Source organism: Chenopodium album, chromosome 11 (genome assembly GCF_948465745.1).
Source record: "Chenopodium album chromosome 11, dcCheAlbu1.1, whole genome shotgun sequence".
In the NCBI taxonomy this organism is placed as follows: domain Eukaryota; kingdom Viridiplantae; phylum Streptophyta; class Magnoliopsida; order Caryophyllales; family Amaranthaceae; genus Chenopodium; species Chenopodium album.
In genome coordinates, this window is record NC_137844.1 from 53,559,550 (window position 1) to 53,579,416 (window position 19,867).

General features: G+C 33.2%; 1 pseudogene; it reads right to left on the reverse strand.

Annotated features, from left to right (window-relative positions):
• Positions 1–13,408: 13,408 nt before the first annotated feature.
• LOC145566853 (umecyanin pseudogene) lies at positions 13,409–14,676 on the reverse strand (annotated as a pseudogene).
• Between the last annotated feature and the right edge of the window lie 5,191 nt (positions 14,677–19,867).

Consider the following 19,867-nt stretch of genomic DNA (forward strand, 5'->3'; position numbering starts at 1 on the left):
CAACATGATCTTCCTCATCAGAAATAGCCAAGGAGTCTGAAAGTGGAGCATTATTGATACTTGAATTCTTGCTTACAGTAGGCAATGTAAGTTTATAGTTATCAATGAGGTCTTGAATAGCTTCCTTTAACTTCGAACAATTCTCAGTAGGATGGCCCCTGCCTTGATGGTATTTGTAGTGTGCATTGGGGTTCCAAGTAGCCGTCCTCTTTTCAATGGTGGATCCCCGAATGGTCCAATGGGAGTTATAAGACCTTTTGCATGTAGGCGATCAAATGCGGTGTCATAACTCATGCCAATAGGTGTGAAGTTTCTCCTAAATGGCTTCTTTTGTCCTTGGTTTTTCATAGCCAGGACGTCATTCAGATTAAAGGTGCTAGCATTATTCGAGTGGGTAGTTTTGGAAGAAGAAGGATTGTCGCTCTTCTTTCTTTTCCAGCCACTGATGGAGTTGTTAGCAGCTTTTTGCTTTGCAAGGTCGTCTTCAATGTTGATCCCTACGTCATAGATGGCCTTGAAAGTGTTCAAGTTGCTTTAGTATTTGAGAGGCTTAAAGTACTTTTCCTGGAGATTCTTAATGAACATCCTTACAGATTCTTTCTCAGTAGGCACCTCAACCATTTAAGCAGAAGATTCTTTCCACTTATTAAAGAAAGAAGTAAAGCCTTCATTCTCTTTTTGATTCAACATCTCAAGCTCTCTATGGTCAGTTTCGATTTGGATGTTACACTTGTACCTATCTATAAAAGCGTTTACTATGCCATCCCAAGAAGAGGTTTTCTCTTCTTCAAGGGAGAAGAACCATTGTTGGCAAACGGTCTCTAAAGATAATGAGAACAGAGTGTGGAAAACTTTCTTGTCAATCCCCTTGATGTTCATTATGGTTTCAAAGGCCCTTAAGTGAAAATAGGGGTTGTAAGTTGGTTTAAACTTAGAGATGTCATTGGCATTGAATTTCTGCGAAAGAAACTCTTTGTCCACTAAAACCCCTTGTGAGCTAATCCCTTGGAACTTATAATCATTGGAAAGCTTGCTCGAGCTTTCCTCCATTCGATCCATTTGTTGTTATTTTGCAAGGTCATTGACTTGAAAAGCTAGGGTCTTCATCATCTCGGTCAAGTTAACGAGGTTTTGCCTAAGCTCATCAACTTCTTGTTGGGTTGCCATCAGTATGAACCTTTTTCTATCTCTGATGGGCTTATCGAAAAGTAAAACTTGAACGAAGGTGTTGTCTTTGATTAATCGTCCCTCTCTTCTTGACCAAGTATTTGTAAATTAAACCATATTTGTTTTAATGACCTGACTCAAATTAACTTTGACTTTATTGGTTTTAAAGGCAAAAGGCAAAAATAGGGTGCAAAAAATAGGGTGCATATTTTTGGGGATCAAGTATAGGGTTCAAACAACATGGTTATGTTTGGAGGATTAATATCCGACTTACCCCCCAAAAAAAATGACGGAAAACACGCGCACAAGACTTTCTAGACATGGTCAAGGTATAACATGTATATAAAGTGTGTGCTTTAGAAGTGAGTGAAAGTGACATGATATGACTCTTGTATAAGACCATGGGACTATGTGCCTAGACTCAATTAAAGACTTAATACGGTTCATATTACTAATAAATTGATAAAAAAGGCTCGGCGTGAGGACTCAGGCAGAAAACTGCAGCATCGCAAGGACGATGGGGTTGTCGCGATGCGCCAGCTCTGTCGCGTTGCGCTAGACACTAGCGTGTCGCGCCACAGACCAAACTTCGGCGTCATTGCTGAAACGTCAGTCTTGGTCTGTTTCTAGTATTCTAGCTTAGAGGGAAATTCCTATAGACGTACTAAGTCAGGTTCGATCAATTTATTTTGACTTTAAAAACTCATATTAATTGGTTAATTAGTTAAGCAAAGTCCTTTAGTCATTAATTAATTTATTTAAACTCAAACACAAGTCCAACAAACGGTTAAAGTAAAAATATGCACATACAAGAGATGCACAAGTAGTCAAGTAAGCACAATATGATGCAATGAGTTTGCAACCTAACCATGGCTCTAGTTCTCCAAAGTTCAAGGATAAGGGTTAGTCAAAGAGGGTCCATGGTTATGAGTCCGAATGCACCACGAGGAAGCCTTACCTTTGGAAGGGTTGGTGTGTGTGGATGGGACCCCGCAAGTTAAACTTGCTTCCACGGTCTGGTGAATTCACAAACTCGGATGTACCTTTCGTTGCCGTGAGCGTTCGATTGGGTAGGCCATATGTAGAACACATATGGGTTCAGAAAAGTGAGAAAAACTCAATCAGGAAGTAGAATCGAGCAAACAGTACTAGAATTGGTCGAAACAAGAAGGTAGATTTCTGGCTTGGTATTGGAAGAACGTAGCACGAGACAACAGAGTCTGTCGCGAGACGATGACTCTGTCGCCACTCGACATTGCTGTCACACTGCGACATGCTCTTTTTTCTCAGCGCCAATTCCTACATGCCTCAACAACTTTCTGTTCATTGAATTTTCCAATTTTTCGCAGCATTATTTCGATCCTAGTTGTGAAAGATATTTCCCAAATTTCCTACGTGTAAAAATCTTATGTTTTTGACGCATTATGGATGGTCTATCCAATGCGGACCTTTTTATGCTTATGCCAATAATGTCAATCAAAATTACGCACATGAATATTTAGAACGTTTCGAGTCTCATCAACTCATTCTAAATCATTGCCAAAATAAATTTTAGGAATTAAAATAGAAATTATCCCCAGTGGAGTTGCCAAAAACTGTAGGGAATATTTCAAGCATCTGTAGACACCCATTTGTGTCTCCCCAAAACCAAACTCAGTGATGAATGCCTTGCACGTTGTGTTATTATCGAATTAGGTGAAAGTGATTTGAAAGCCAAGTGTTGCGGTTTAGTTTTAATTAAATTCTTCTCTCTCTGTTTTTGAAAATGACTTTATTTATTTGAAAACGTCCGTTTCAGTTTATTTTGGTCCATGATAAGGGTCCAATAATGGTGTAGATGGATGGGACTCAAAGAGACCTTTCCAGCGATATATTATAAGCCCGATTCCGATGAATATTGAGGAAGTTATGGCCAAAATACTAAACTGGGCCCAATATTAATTATTATTCCTAAAATTATTAGGATTAATTATAGTTTTCTAGAAGTTTCTAGAAAGTTCCTTTTAATTCTAATATTGTTAGATTTAATAATTAATTATTTTTAAAAGATTTTTATTTGGAATAAAATATGGTTTTATTATCTTAAAAATATATTTTATCTTCTGTACGGATTCCGTAGATCAAGTTGATTAAATATCGGATTCCGCGTGAAGAAAAACGCGCTAATACAGGTTGTCGCCAAACGACAAGTCTGTCGCCACGCGACAGACTCTGTCGCCGCGCGACAGACCCTGTCGCCGCGCGACAGACCCTGTCGCCGCGCGACCGCGTCGCGACAGAGTTAATTCCTGGCGACAGCGTGGAGTTTTATTCCTTATCAAATTCTATGATTTTCCGGACTATTTTCCTATAAATAGGGTCCGAACTTCTGTTTTCATTCATCAACAATCAATTCATCATCTTTCATCAACTATCATCAATTCTCATCAACTCTCATTCTCAATTCTCTCTATTCCCTCTCAAGAATTACTTAATTCTTTTCTTTCTCTCCCTAACCAAACTAGCTTTTTTACAAAACACAATATTCCGCATTCACAAGACTTAGAATCTCTTAGCCAAGTTCGAAGTTGCCTTCGCCCTAGACGTGCAAGGTTTAATATTTCTGAGGGTTTGGTCCAAAACTAGTCAAAACTTTATTTAATTTGATTTCATTTTAATTCTTTAATTCTTTAATTGTTCTTTATTATTTTCATTGAAGTTTACTAACTTGTGTATTTTGTTATTAGAAAGAGGTACGAGGCTTCAAAGTATGTAATCTTATTACTCTCTTTCAATGTAGAAAGCATGCTTATTATTGTTTTATGATTCCTAGTATCATGTTAGGATTCTTTTAATTCCTAGTATCATGTTAGGATGTTATTATTGCTTTCTAGTATCATGTTTAGGATGCCTTTAATCTTTTCTAATATCATGTTATCATGTTAGTACCATGTTAGGTTTGAAGCTTTGATCTTTATTGCTTAGTGACATGCTAGGATTTGTTATTAATCTTGTTAGTATCATGCCTAGGATCTTGCTATTATTATTAAGCTTTATTATGCCTTATCATGCTATCATTATTATATTGTTTATGCTTATGTTGCTTGATATATTTTATTGTTATTGCTTGATCACACCTTTTATGATTGTTAAAGGGAATTTGTATTTGAAATCACGCTTAATAAGATAATTAATAATTTGGTTTAGGCTAATGTGATTTTAATTTAAGTGATCACCAATAATAGTTTGTTTGTGCATTAATATCTCAACCAACATAGATTAACAGGGTAGGTTTAATATAATGTTTGTATGTTATTCGAAAAGTGCACATGAATACGAGCAGAACAAAGTAGAGGCCTATTTTATAGGGCGGGTCCTTTCTTTTGTAGATTGGATTCGTACCCTCATCCCCGGACCCTATTTGGTTCAAGACCTTATGGAGTAGTTGACGGTCCTTTGGATTGTCTTTTGGGTTTACAAGTTCCTAAAACTTGTTGGCGACTCTTTTTGCTCTTTGTATTTCCCTTTGGAACGCCACCATACTTTAGTGTATGATCACAGTGGGGTTCAAGTTTGGGGTTATCATAATGCTTGAAATATTCCCTACAGCATCCCACACTTGAGCCCCACTGTGATCATACACTTAAATATGGTGGCGTCCAAAGGGAAGGAAGCTAGAGCAAAAGAGTCGCCAACAAGTCTTAGGAACTTGTAAACCGTTCACAGGGTGAAGCTTACATCCCTTCACGATCCAAGAGATCGCTAACTCCATAGTGGTCTGGAACCATGACTGGATATTCAGGATGAAGGTACAAATCCAACCTAAATGAGATTGAACCTGCCCTAAAATAGGCCTCTATTTTATTCTTCTCATATTCATGTGCGTTTTTTGACTAACATACAATCAATATATTAATCCTAAACCTGATTATCTATGTTGGTTGAATATTAATGCACAACAAACCTTTTATTGGTGATCATTTAAATTATAATCATATTAGTCTAAACAAGATTATTAATTATATTATTAAGCGTGATTACAAATACAAATTCCCCTTTAATCCTGCAAGAGAGGGTGTGATCAAGCAATGAGAATAATATATCAAGCAACATAATAATATTGACAACAAATCATCATCATCATCATCATAATAATATATTCATAAAAGCATAATATTATTAGCAAGATCCTAGGCATGATTCTGACAAGATTAATAACAAATCCTAGCATGTCACTAAGCAATAAAGACCAAAGCTTTAGCCCTAACATGATACTAACATGATAGAAGAAAATAGAAAACAACCTAAAATGATACTATTAAGTAATAAATAACATCCTAACATGATACTAAGAATTAAAATATAAACATGCTTTTTAAAGATATAGAGCAATTAAAACAACTTACTTTGTTGCCTCGTATCTCTTTCTATCAAAACAATACACACGTTAGTAATTTCAAGGAAAATATTAAATCAAACAATTAATTTAAATAATTGAAATAGAGATTTAGGACCAAACCCTCAGAAATTATCAACCTTTCACGTTTAGGGCGAAGGCAACTTCGAGCTTGGCTAGGTGTGTCTAGAACTCGTGAATGCAGTATTTTATTTGAAAAGGGAAAGTTTAGAAAGAGGGAGAAAGAAATGCTATTAACTTGAGAGAGAAGAGAAAGATGATTGTTGATGATTGTGAATGATTGTTGATGATTAAAAACAGGGTAATACGACCGTATTTATAGAGAAAATAGCCCGGAAACGATCAGGAAAAGACCGAATTCCATTAGGAGTAAAACTGCCTCTATCGCAGAACGACAGAGCCCAGCGCGATGCGACAGACCTGTCGCTGTGCTATAGGCTTGTCGTTCAGCGCCAGCTTTGTTGTTCCGCGCTGATTTACGTGTTTTCTAAAAACTTGTACGGAATCCTTAATCTAATTAAATTCGACTAACAATGTCCGTACTTATCTTTAAAAATCAGATTTAATCTTTTGAAAAACACTTGTTTTAATCCGAATAGAAATCTTTATTTTTCATAAAAGATATAATTATTATTCCTCATCTCATTAGAACTCAAAACAATCTTCTAGATTATTCTAGAAGATTAAAATCAATCCTAATAATTTTAGGAATATTAATTAATGAGCCCTCCACTAGATCATTGGGCCATAAAACCATTTCAGGCCCAATTTAGTATTTTGGCCATAACTTCCTCATTATTTATCAGAATTGGGTTTATAATATATCGTTGGAAAGCTCTAATCCAACTACACTATTAATGGACCCTTATCATGGACCAAACCAAATTGGACTGGACATTTTCATAAATAAAGTACATTTTCGAAAATAGAAAGAAGAGTTATTTTTATTAAAACAACTGCATCACAAGACTTTTCACACTTTCACCTCGTTCGATAATCAAATGACGTGAAAGGTACTAATCACTGGGTTTGGTTTTGGAGAGACACAATTAGGTGTCTACAAAAAGTATTGGAAATTTATTGTCAAAAGAAAAAAAAAATGACAAATCATCAAAAAATAAAAAATAATATTGTGAAAAAATACAACCTTAGAAATAGACTTGGTTATCCCAAAATAAAATACAGGCTTTTCATAAAAGGATGGAGCACGGAGGGAGTGCTATACAATAGAATGTACTCGGTAGATACTCCATATTACTTTATGTTAAACACATGCATGAAATAATTATAATTTATACGTATCATTTGTAGTTATGTATCTTGATTATAGATTATGATTGATAAAGTTAAAGATAAAATTATGAGAAGTATGATAGTTTTAAAGTTTCTAACGCCTCAAATTACTTTGTAATGACACTTTTCAATTATGAAAAATAATATAACCAAAATTTGGAAAGACGTTTCAAAATATTACAATTCATCCAAACAACAATAAGGTAATTCAAATAACCCTGCCCAAAGTAATAGTTAAACGAGAACATATATTCATGTTCCCAATAACTCTAATTTTACATGGTAGGAGCACTGTTATCTTCTCTTTAAAACATTTAATTCAAGAAAGTCTATTAGTTAATAACCGTTCTTGACCTATAAAACAATAATAATTTCTTGCTGGTAGTTTTATATGAGAGTTCCAACATAGACCTGCTGTTATTATAATACTAGATAAGTCTCGTGCGATGCACGACATAAAAAATTTCTTTGAAATAAATATTTATTTTACGTATGTCCCTCGTATGAGATAGAATATAATATAAATCATAATATAATATAATAATTGTTTTAAAAAAAACTATTGTAATAATTTAAGGTAAAAAATAAAAATAAAAATATGATGTCAGCAATTAATTTAGGCAGAAAAAATTTTAACCGTAACTTGACATGTGTACAATTTGAAAAAGTGATGATATAAGCGGTTGTTATTTTAATTTATTTATAGATAGATTGACCAACAATTATTGTTGACACTTTTATTGTACCAACGTATAAGAATTTAAAATATCAACAAGAATTTGTTCTTGTCCACAATTATTGATTTAGAAGCCCTCGTTTAATTCACCTCTTGTATCAATGATTTCTCAATCGAAGGGATGCTTTAGGTCCATTTTAAGCTTTGTCCTTGCTTAGGAATAGAGCACGTGGCAAACGGGGATTGAAGAGTACTTGGTGAGTTGAAAAGGAAAGGTATAGTATAAAAATGCAAGCCTAATGGACAAAATGGTTCTTACTAGATTGGGTAAGTAAATACTTCGTTTAAGATGTAAATTGTACCAATTCAATTTCGGCATTTTTTGGTTCAATTCATATTCAATTTTATTTTGTGAGTAGTCTAAAAATTCAGACACTTAAAAATAATAGAGAAAGTACTATTCAATACATAAAACCTCTTAGGTTCTTATTATATTTCTTTGGCATGCTTTTGATTTGCAACTCTAATAAGGCCGGATAAACGTAACCTTAGACAATAAGAGTTAGGACAGGGCTCACAAATGTGTAATCAACAATATATAATTATGCGGATTTAATAAATTGGAAGTAACAAAGAAGAATGATATAGATTACACAAATAATTTTACTTGAAAAACCACCTTTTTGCCAAAGAGAAGTACAAATCACGAACTTTGCACTAGGACTTTGATCGATGTATGAGATGATGATACAGGGTTCTCGATCAAGATCACTCAATCTAATAATTAAGCCTAAACACAAATATTCCCTAACCTCTCTTATATGAGAATTACACTAAGCATTATATTCTTAACGACTTAGTTTAATAGGCTACATGTATTAGGGTACAATAGTCACCTAATCCCCACATAGCTACACGACCGTGTATATGTATAGTGTAGTCACATTGGTTCCTCTGCTAATTCCATCCTAAAATATTGGTGGGCATAAATCAATCTCAAAATAATAACCCTAATTTCCAGTTACAAACCCTAATTTATTAATTTATGGAAAGTTCAAAAGCCCAACAAAATTAACAAGCAAATTCATTGATAAAAACAAGGAAAAACAACTTGCTAGCCTCGAGATTAGGTTAATTGCAGTAATTCGAGCTAAACAATGGGGTTTCCTTCTTCAATGGAAAGTAATTGAGGCTTGGTTGGAAGAAGATAGGAGAGGAAAAATTGAATTGGAGAGAGGGGATTCAATTAGAGGGAAAAAAGGGGGAAGATTTAAGAAAGGGGATTTACTAGAATATGTGTGACTCACGTGAGGGTCAATACCTAAAAACCAAGTCAAACACCAGAAACCAGGTTATGGGTTCGGGGAGGGCAGTGGTGGGTTTGGGATGGCTAGGGTAGTTTTAGTTTTTTTTATTATTTTTTTCTTTTTTTGGCCAATAATAAAGCGACACGTGGCTTTATGGCCCACTAAACGAATTCCTAAATGGAATCAGTTAAGTAGTGGTATACCCATTTTTTGGAAAGTTGTCTGGTGTTAAAATAAATTTTTTTTATGGGGTGTTAAAAACCAATTTCGGGTTTTTATCTGGTGTTAAAATTTAAAATTTCCTTTTAGTAATATCCACTTTTTATGATTTTACAATGTTTATAATTAGAGATATTAATCGTTAAAAACATGCGTTGCCAAATGTGATAATAGAAAGGTGTCAACTAAAAAAATAGAGGAAATATGTGTTATTTTTAAATAAGTACATGTTCACCCTATGACTTGTTCACAAATTCCACGATTGTTCCTTTTTCCAAACACACCCTCAATTACTACTTGGTCTACCAGCATCTATCAAACATGCAACTAACTTACATGAACATATAACTATTTGAAATTAACCGATGATTTCATATTGGTTTCCACTAAATGATGGCTGTCTATTCAGAAAAGGCTAACAATGAACCAAACAGGATCGAAGGAAACGATGGAAATGGAGTCCGCTTAAATGAGATCACCAATTTATTCTTCATCTCACATGCAGTCTATCAGTAAACTAATTATCCATTTAACCCAAATCTTTAAAAACTAAATGAAGTGGAGTCCGCTTACATAAATCCACCCAGTATGTAACCCCTTCTCTCACAAAGAATCAGTGAGCTAGTTCTCCATTTTAACCCGATTCGTTTCGTATGCCTCTATAATTGAGCACACTCCTTAGAGAGTCTGTCCTGTTAGGGTTGGTGAGTACACAACGGAAGAGAAGATGTGTTTGTTTGAGAAGTTTAAATTGAATTGATAATTGGCAAGATAATTAGAACACAAGATTTTATGTAATGACGAGCACTTTTATTCCACTATTTGAAAATAGGAGAGTATAAGTATCCTTTTAAAAGATTTATATTACAATATGACTCTCTCTATATTACTCTCTAAGGAGTATTACAATGTAGGAATAGTGGATTCGTTAAAAAGAAAAATAGTACAAGGAGGTGTAGTATGTAGGAAGACTTATGTATGGTATGACTTCTTATGTTTTGTTGTATTCAATGATTGAATGCCCATGACTTATATTTATAGGTGTAGATGAAGGTTGGAAGAAATGGCCGGAATATTCTAGAAATTCCTCCATCATTCTTGTATCCATAACATTCTAGAAAATTCACGAACCATGTATTATATTCTAGCTAATAGCTTTCAATGTCAATAATTCTCTAAAACATTCAAATAGGATATTATTCTAGAGAAATTAAGAGCAAGTAATGACCTTGCTTGATTATTCCGAAAATTTCTAGAATATGTACAATACTCCACCAAAATAACGGGCTTATAAAATTTAGGCTATACCCAACATATCCTGTACACCCAAATATATATAATAAATTTTACACTCTTAGATATACAAAACAATCAAGAGACATAACTAACGTAACATAATAAGAGTGCAAGTGCATGGTATAAATGGGAGCAAGCAAGGTCCCACAAATAAAGGGGTCATTTTCTGTTTACCTACCGACAATGATAATACGGGGTAATATGGAGGGAGTTTTATGAGATTTTTCAATCTATTATCTATATATCCTTTTTATTATTATTATTTCTGCTTCAATTAAATAGTGTCCCCATTTTTATTCTTATGATTTGATATCATATAATCTCATGCATCTTGCCTGGCATATTTACATACTCACATACATTTTGTGATTGTTCTTCATATCATATCTTCCTTCCTGCCCTCTAAAAGTACTACCCCAATTCAATTGACTACCTTAGCTTCCTACCAAATAATATCTCTTTCATTATTCTTGTAGGCCAACGTATTTTGGTGACATGCAATCAATCATAATGTTACATTTATTTAATTGGGCATTTGGGCATGTTGTTTGTTACTTGTCACTTGTTACGTATTAATTAAGTAAAGTAACAAGTTTAAACACTATTTCAGGTTATATATTTCAGACATCATATAGAAAACAATTCAAATAAATCGGACAAAAATTAACAAAATAAATCAAAGCTAAATGATAACATAGCATTAAGAGTCAAAGAGATTAAGACAATGTGACAATTTGTTATTGACAAAGAGTGAATATATATATATATTCACTAATCACTGCGGCAAAGAAGCCATTCATGATCATGTTTCCCTCTATATGGGGTGAACTATGAACTCATCAATAAAGGTGCAATTTACCAATTTCGGGAGTAAATTTATGATTACTAAAAACAATTGCTCAAATGAGGCTAAATAATTAAGGCAAGGGAAAAGCACGTTGTATTTCTCAGATTATTTGCAGGTGGAAATGTGACAGAAACCATTAAACATTCACTCAATTTGGAATTTGATTTTGAGTTATGTTGGAAATTGATAATATCAGAAAACCAACATTTTTTGTTGGATTTTAAATTTTGCAGTTGTAATAATAATAATTATAATAAGTATGGAATAGTCCTAATAATTGATATGAAATGCAAGCATAAGAAGTTTAGAACCATGCCCGGACCATGCCTCTTTGGTCCACTACGTATTGTACACCTTTCTATCAAATTTTAACCATTTTCTACAAAGATATCTTATCTATATGTAATAAAAATTATTTGTTTTGGTAATTGATAGTCCTATATGTCATGAGTTTGGCTTGTCCACAATGTCTCAAGTGATACTCAAAGTGGGTTCAGACAAAGGTTCATTACGACTTGACATGCTTTACACTAGCTAGTATTTCCTTCCTCCTTAATATGTCTGACTGTTTTTAACAATCACCCCGTAATATGTCTGACTGTTTTTCACAATTTATATACTAAGGTCTAAATTGAGGACTTTTGTGGCTCTCCAAAGTCCATACCTTACATAAGGCCTGTTCTCATTGACTGAAATAAGCTGAACTGAACTTAACTTAACTTATTAGAGTTGAACTGAACTGAATGTTTTATAAGAGAAGGAAATTAAGAACTGAACTGAACTTATTAGAGCTGAACCTGAAGTGAACTGAACTGAACTGAAAATAATCGTATGAGAACAGGCCCATAAGGTATAGAAAATAAGTCCAATTGATAACATTGTTGTCTATTAATTTTCACTTAACTAGTGAAGTTATGTGAAAATAAGGTGAACAAAACATGATGCCTTTAATAAGTTACTGATACATTCATAAACTTGTCCCTAAATTGTTCCTCACAAAAAAAATCTTGTCCCTAAATTCAGTATTTTAGTCTTAAAATCATCTTATCATTAGAAGTTCAAGAATAAACTACTTTTACATAGAGAGATATTCCAATTTTCCCAATAGTTAAGCTCAAAAGAGAGGGAGATTTTTTTATTGTCTAAAAGAATACAAGATCACCAATTGCAGGCAAGTGACTCAAAAAAGTACAAAATCGAGAAGAGATACAAAATTAAGCTTTGTAATACAATTTGGGAGTGAATGGACCAGCCCAGCCCACGTTCACACAATAAGGCTAAGCTCTCAGGCTCAATTGTTGTTCTAGGCCTCGATCAAAATTCGATTTTAGGTTTACATAGCACCACGTACTATACCAATATTTACCTAAATTACATTCATGAATGTCACAATGCACCTACTACAAGTATAACATTGCAACTACAGTATATGATTGGCCCTATATGTGATGTACATTATGTGCACAACCAAGGCGGAATCATATGTAATAAAGATTGTTATTCACTCTCAATGTGAAGGATCTTAGTACGTGGATACAAATATATATCACTCTCTATGTTTGTATTTAACTGTCACTTTATAAGTTTAGAATACATTATCAATACGATAAATTTAATAACACGTAATTGTGATATGTGGAAGTTATCATAACAATAGTAATGCCACACTTGTATATGAGCTATTAACATAGTAAAAATGCATTTAATAAATCAATTGTAATACATAGTTATAAAATCGGAGTAATTGTTTGCAATTCCGTTGGTTAATCCTTCATGGTGATTGGATACACCTTACTATGTGCTTAGAGGCTGGTGTGATTGAATAAACATTATTACCACAAAAAATTAGTTGGCAAGCAAATTGGATAAAATTAAACTAAATTAATTTATTAGACCTAATGGACCATAGCATTTTATGTGTAACAAATAATAAGGGACTGAGAGAATACAATATAACAAATTCTCATACAACATCAATGCTACTCATCTTCCCACTTATCTATTGCAAAAAATTAATTTGTGTCAAAACCAAAATTACAATTCTCTGACAACTTGCAATAAAATTACACCAAATTAATCTACTACATACACATAAACTGAACTCATTCATGTACGTACCAACATAAACAAATGTGACTGAATTTACAAAAGAAAATTAATAATTAAAAAAAACCATGTATTTCATGTGTTATAAATTTTGTGAACAATCATATGAGAAGCACAACCAGCAAGAAAGAAGAGAGCAAGCCCAAGAATGAAATATAAGTGGTGCTAAGGGCAGAATTGGTAGCATGAGGAGAAGAGGGAGCAAGAGCATGGGAAAAAACTTCGAGGAAGTGGCGGCCACGACCGGAGTAACCCTTGCCAGGAACAACGTGAACGTGTAGCTTCTGGCCGAGTTCGCAGTGAGTCCCAACGCTGCTGTAGAAGTAGTAGTCGCCGGTGGCGTTTAGCTGGACTACGGTTGGACCTTTGTAAAACATGTTTATTACATTGTCATGCCCACAATTGTCATAGTCTGCCTTTGATACTTGTAGCACGTTGTGTGCTCCCATTCTATATGGAAACACTGCAATTTTCATTTCAATTAGGCTAATGATAACTGTAGACCTTAGGATTGCATATAGCTAAAAAGATGAAAAGAAAAGATTGAGCGAGAATAAATAAGCATTAATTTAAAACCAATCTATACGTGTTTTTGCTACAAATTTCTTAACTTGCATAGAGCATTATTTTAGAACATGTAATACATAATTATATGCAATTTCTTATGTATAAAAATCCCATAGAGACCAAAAAGTATCTCGCACATATTATAAAAAGTATCTACAATTATTTTTGGCTAAAACCAAAGTTAAACATCAAATTAACATAGAATCAATCGATGTGTTAATTAAGAAATGTATCAATGAACAAATTTAGGTCAATTTCCTTCCACAATTTTACATCTTTTGTAAAATTTAACACACACACATTCATTTTTCATTATATACTACTCATTAGGTTAAAGGGATCGATCGAGAGACTTATAACCATATAATGCCATAATGGCAAGAAAATTCAATATCATGGCATGATTTAGGGGGATTATAATTTATCATGATTATTGATAATATAATATAATATGATTAGTTCATTTTAAATTTCGTTATTTCAAAAGTAATTTGTTCAAAGTTGTAACCTTAATTGATAATTTAATAGAGGTATAGAATTATGGACAAAAATTTTCGATTTGGCATTATATTGACCTAACTCAAACTCAATAAACTCAAACAATTTGAAACTTTAAAAACTCACCTAATTTGTCACCAACCCCAAAGGTTCTAGGCTTAGCCCAATCCGCAAAGAAGGTGACATTAGGGGGTAGTTCCCAACCATCAGTTCCTCCAACAACATGAATCAATGCGCTAGTAGATTGCAGCAAAACGCAGCACATTACAACCAACAACGGCAATGCGATGCGTATCACACCCATATTTTCTACCACCAAAATTAAATCTTAACCTTTTCAAAAGCCTTTAAAAGGTTGAATTTTTATACCAAATTTAAAAATAAAATGGGTTTTATTTTGGAAGGTGATTTTTTGTTTTAAATGGGGTGGTTGTTATTCTATATAATCCACAAAAATCTAGGATTAAAGGCACATTTGATGTTATCTTTAATTAAGCTTTTTACTAATATTAGTATAAACGCCTAATATAACTAATTATTAGAGTGTTAAAATCTAACAATAATTAAAGTGGGGTGGTTAATTTGATGTTTTAATACACATGAACTGCATGCATGCACTCTAATTATAGAATGGTAATGAAGCACCCCACGTGAAATAGAAATTTCATTAACCATAATTTGGTAAGTTTTGTTAGTGGCTGGGATCATATTATGTAAATTTGTCAATTTGGAATATAAACAAAAGTTTCCCAACGAAGACAATTAAACTTATTTAGTTACAATATACAAATAAATTACACTGCACTATGCACTCACACAATTAATAAATTATGTCTATTAAATGTAAAAATTAGTACATAAAGGTGTTTCATATGTCACATTTAGTTTGAAACATCTAAAAATTGAAGTGGTTGATAACTAGAGGAGTAGTGCTGTCAAATTTCAAACCGAAATCGTTTAACTGCCCGAAACCGACCGACCCAAATGAGAACCGAACCGATTAAAAACCGATTTTTTTGAAACCGAAAACCGACCCGAACCGTATTTTAGTAAACCCGAAACCGAATCGACCCGAATAATGTTAAACCGTATAAGAACCGAACCCGTTAACAAACCGAACCAAATATAAACCGAACTGAAAGAAAACCGAACCGAAAAAGAACCGAACCGTATCTAACCCGAAACCGGTTCCAACCCGAAACCGTTTAAACTGGCAAAAAAACCGCTTACACCGAACCGTTAGCAAACTGCTACCCGTTTGCACCGAACCATTTAAAAACCGAACTGTTTGTAAACCGAACTAGTTATAAACCGAACAGTTTATGATTCAAACCGCTTCTAAATCGAACCGTTTACAAACTTTTTTATATAATTAAATGGATTTTTTTTTTGACGGGAATATAATTAAATGGATTAAATATTAGAAATCTTAGAATATTTTTTTTAAAATAGCAAGGCAAATCATTCATTAAGGATAATCAGTGTTCACAAACAAGAGCAAAACAAGCAGGCTCAGGCCCTGCCTCAAACTATTAGCAACACTACTGCCTCTAGTCATGTATATAAATGATTAGATAAGAAGCATATAATAACCTAATTGTAAACACAGTAATACATTAATACACTAACTCTTATAATCTATTTCGTAATAAACTAGTAAGATCAGTATGACTAAACTTGAAACAGAACATAATATGTATTTATAAAATCAATGAGAATTTGTTTATAATATGATGCCTAAATAGTAAATATGAAATGATTCGCGACTTTATATAAAACTTGTGAATGCAAAAGGTTAGCAAGTACTATCAAATTTCAAACCAAAACCATTTAACTGCCCGAATCCAAACAACTCGATAAACATTTTATTTTTTGAAACCGAAAACCGACCCGAACCGTAATTTAGTAAACTTGAAATGGAACCGATATGAATAACGTTAAAGTGGTTAAACCATCGAAAAACCGAACCAGTTATAAACTGAACCGAAAAAGAACCGATTCAGTTAAAAACTGAACCGAAAAAGAACCGAACCAGTTATAAACTGAACCAAAAAAGAACCGAACTGTTTTTTAACCCGAAACTGTTTGAACCGGGATAAAAACCGTTTGCATCGCACCGTTAACAAACCGCAACCCGTCTGCACCGAACCGTTTACTACCCGGACTGTTTACAACCCGAACCGAATTAAAACCGCTTAACAATAAACCGAAACCGAATCGAACCGATAACTATTTAAACCAAACCAAAACCGACCCGTGAGACAATTAAACCGATTCCAAACCGACCCGATTGAATACCGAACCGATTTCAAACCGAACCGAAACCGAATTGTCAAACCGTTTTGACAGTGCTATAGAGGAGGGATCAATAAAGGATCAACAAACAAATAAACCTAGATGCAATGTTGTAATCTGCAGTAAAAATTTCAATATAGTAATAATAATGTTTAAATTCATTTCACAAATTTCAATTAGAATACAAAGAATGATTTTCTTCTCGGAAATTAATTATGTGGATAACATGGATGATATATTAAAATTCATCAATTATACGAGTAATGATTACTCCGTAAGGAATTGTATGAATGCGGATATCCCTCTTTATATTCACAAATTCAAGTACCATATCCTTTAATTCGCATACAAACTTAATACATATACACTTTACCAGCTATATAGATATCTATAACTCGCAACTAATTTTGTATTGTACTCCCTCCGTCCCTTAATACAAAGTCTCTTTTGATTTTTGCCCGGGAATTAAAAAAGTTGTAAATTTTTTAAATTTAATGATTAAAAGTACATATATGCATGTGAGGTTAGAGAGAGATAGAGAGAAAGAAAAATTAGTTGGGAATAATTGAAAAGATAGAGAGAGAAAATATTGGAAATTGATATATATTAAAAGTACAAAAAAGTAAAGGAAAAAAGATGACAACTCATAAAAAAGGTAATAATGTAAAAATTACAACTTTTAAATAGAAAGAGGCATTGTATTTTGGTTTACCCAAAAAAAAAATAAGTCGGACGAAGGGAGTATTAACTTAATCAAAACTTAGGGCTTGTTCTCATACGTTTATTTTCAGTTCAGTTCAGTTTAGTTCGGTTCAGCTCCAATAGTTTAGTTCAATTCAGTTTAGCTCAGTTCAGTTCAGCTCTAATCAGTTCAGTTCAGTTTATGTCTAATGATATTGCTAATGATATAAAGCCAAATTTCATTCTTTTAAGCTCTTATTACAACAACGACAATAATAATAATAATAATAATAATAATAATAATAATAATAATAATAATAATAAATTAATAATAATAATTAATAATAACATTGTATTAATTAGAATAATAAAGAGAGTGGTATACAGTTGGGGGGTTGGCTCTATTTAATTTCGTTCCAGCTTTTTTATATTATTTTATTTTTATTTTAATTGTGATAATTTTTTACAAAGTGTTTTGTGTTCTTTTGTCATAATAATATTTTATTTTTAAATTAAATAGTATATATTTTTAAAATATTTTGGGACTTCATATTTTTAATATATTTTCCATAAATATTTTAATTATATAGTATATTTTTTTTAAATATTTTGATATGTATATTTGTATATACACACATATATAATAATAAATAATCGAAAATTACTAATCCGTAGTTAAAAATCACTAATTAGCTGGATTCAGTCAATGAGAACATGCCCTTAAACCACTACCTCAAACCGTTAAACAAGACTTATGTCTATTGCACAAGCACAACACCAACTAAACTAATGGCGCAAAAACCATTTCTACAAGGCTCTATTACATTCCACGACCCACTAGAAAACACGTAAACAAAATCAAAAAAATTCCAAAGTTCTGCTCTTTGCCCACAGATTGACATATCTTGGGGGAGGAAAAACACCTTCAAATTGTTTATGATTCCTCTCCTTATACCCTAAATCACTTATTAATTTTCCCCAAATTTGTTGTTCTTCAATTTGGTAATTTGTTTTTCTTCTCATTGAAGAATCTGCAGAATAATGGAAGCATCAAAAGCAGTTTGTGGGAAAGAAGCATTGGATCTTCTAAATTGTGTTGTTGATTCAAATTACGATGAAGAGAAATGTCGTAAATTTTTGCAATCACTTCGCCATTGTGTCCTCTCCAAGGTTTTCTCTCTCTCCTCTCTTAATTTACTTTCATTTCAATGGAAGTGCTGCATTCTGATTGTTCGTTGATTTTCGTTTTTTTTTTTTTTTTTTCAAGTAATTTTTTCTTAAATTGTGATTATTTTGCATCTTAAAATTTTGAAGATGAGGTGAAATTAGCAAAGTTAGAATCTTAATTGTAGAATCCAATTATTGTTTTCAGCCTTAATTTCATGAAATTTATAGGGTTTTGAATAATATGTTAAGAACGAAAAAAACAATTAGTTGTGATTGTTGGTGGACTGATGGTGGTAGAGAAAGATGGGTTGAACTATGTAAGACGTAGTGTCGATAATGTATACCATATTGTTGGAATTGGTTATAGTGCTATGCTGAATTAAATCCATTTTATAGCAAGAGATCAGTGTCCCAGTGATCTGGAGTATCGGCTGTTGTTAGATGTTAGAACTCGCTTTGGTGATGGTTTATGATTGATACGTGCGGTCTCTTACATGTTGCAAGTGCTAAGAAACACATTGGAGACTCTGATTAGTTTATTTGTCTCGAGTATTGACTGTTTTAGGTGTTAGATATTGTTTTGGTGATGGTTCATGTTTGAAATTTGTGGTCTTTAGATTATGCTAAAGCTTAACAAATAAGTATATAATTGTAGGCTCTAATTGGCCTAAACTGTGCCATTACCTTGGGACCCCATAATAGATTGTAGTTAGTCTCGAGTGATTAAGAGATAAGGATCTAATGATGCTTGTGCGGCGCCTTGACCTTCTAGCCTACTGGGTTGTTGCTCTAAGTTCCGAATTCTTTGACAATGAACGTAAGCCCTGTAGGGCATTTATGGGAGTAAGTTATTTATTAAGCTAGAGCAACATTAATGTCTTGGATAGTTTTTGGGTGCAAGTAAATTGTAATTAGTGTTACTTGGAATGTACCACATGCCACTGTACCAGTATGTGGAATTGGTATGGGAACATTATGTGCTACGTAGTTTTACACTTTTACCACATTAATCCAAATTTACGTCGTGTACGCATTCCAAATTTGCACGTTCCTGATTGTGGTGTGCGGGGGAATTAGTGAATTATACAATACCAGTGGTAATCCACTGAATCACTGGTCTTGTGCAGTTTGAAAAAATGAAATTTCTTGCTATGCTTTGAAATGAGGCAAATCATGTTGCACAGCTGCTCAGTTCTTGTCATGCGATATAAGTATAACCATCATGCCTTGTTATTATATGTGGAAAAATGTATTGATAATCTAATGCTCTGTCACTCTGTGTACGCTTACTTTGTTGGAACACTTGCTGTTATAAGGGTTGCGTTATCGCAGCATATTTATGTTTATTGCTT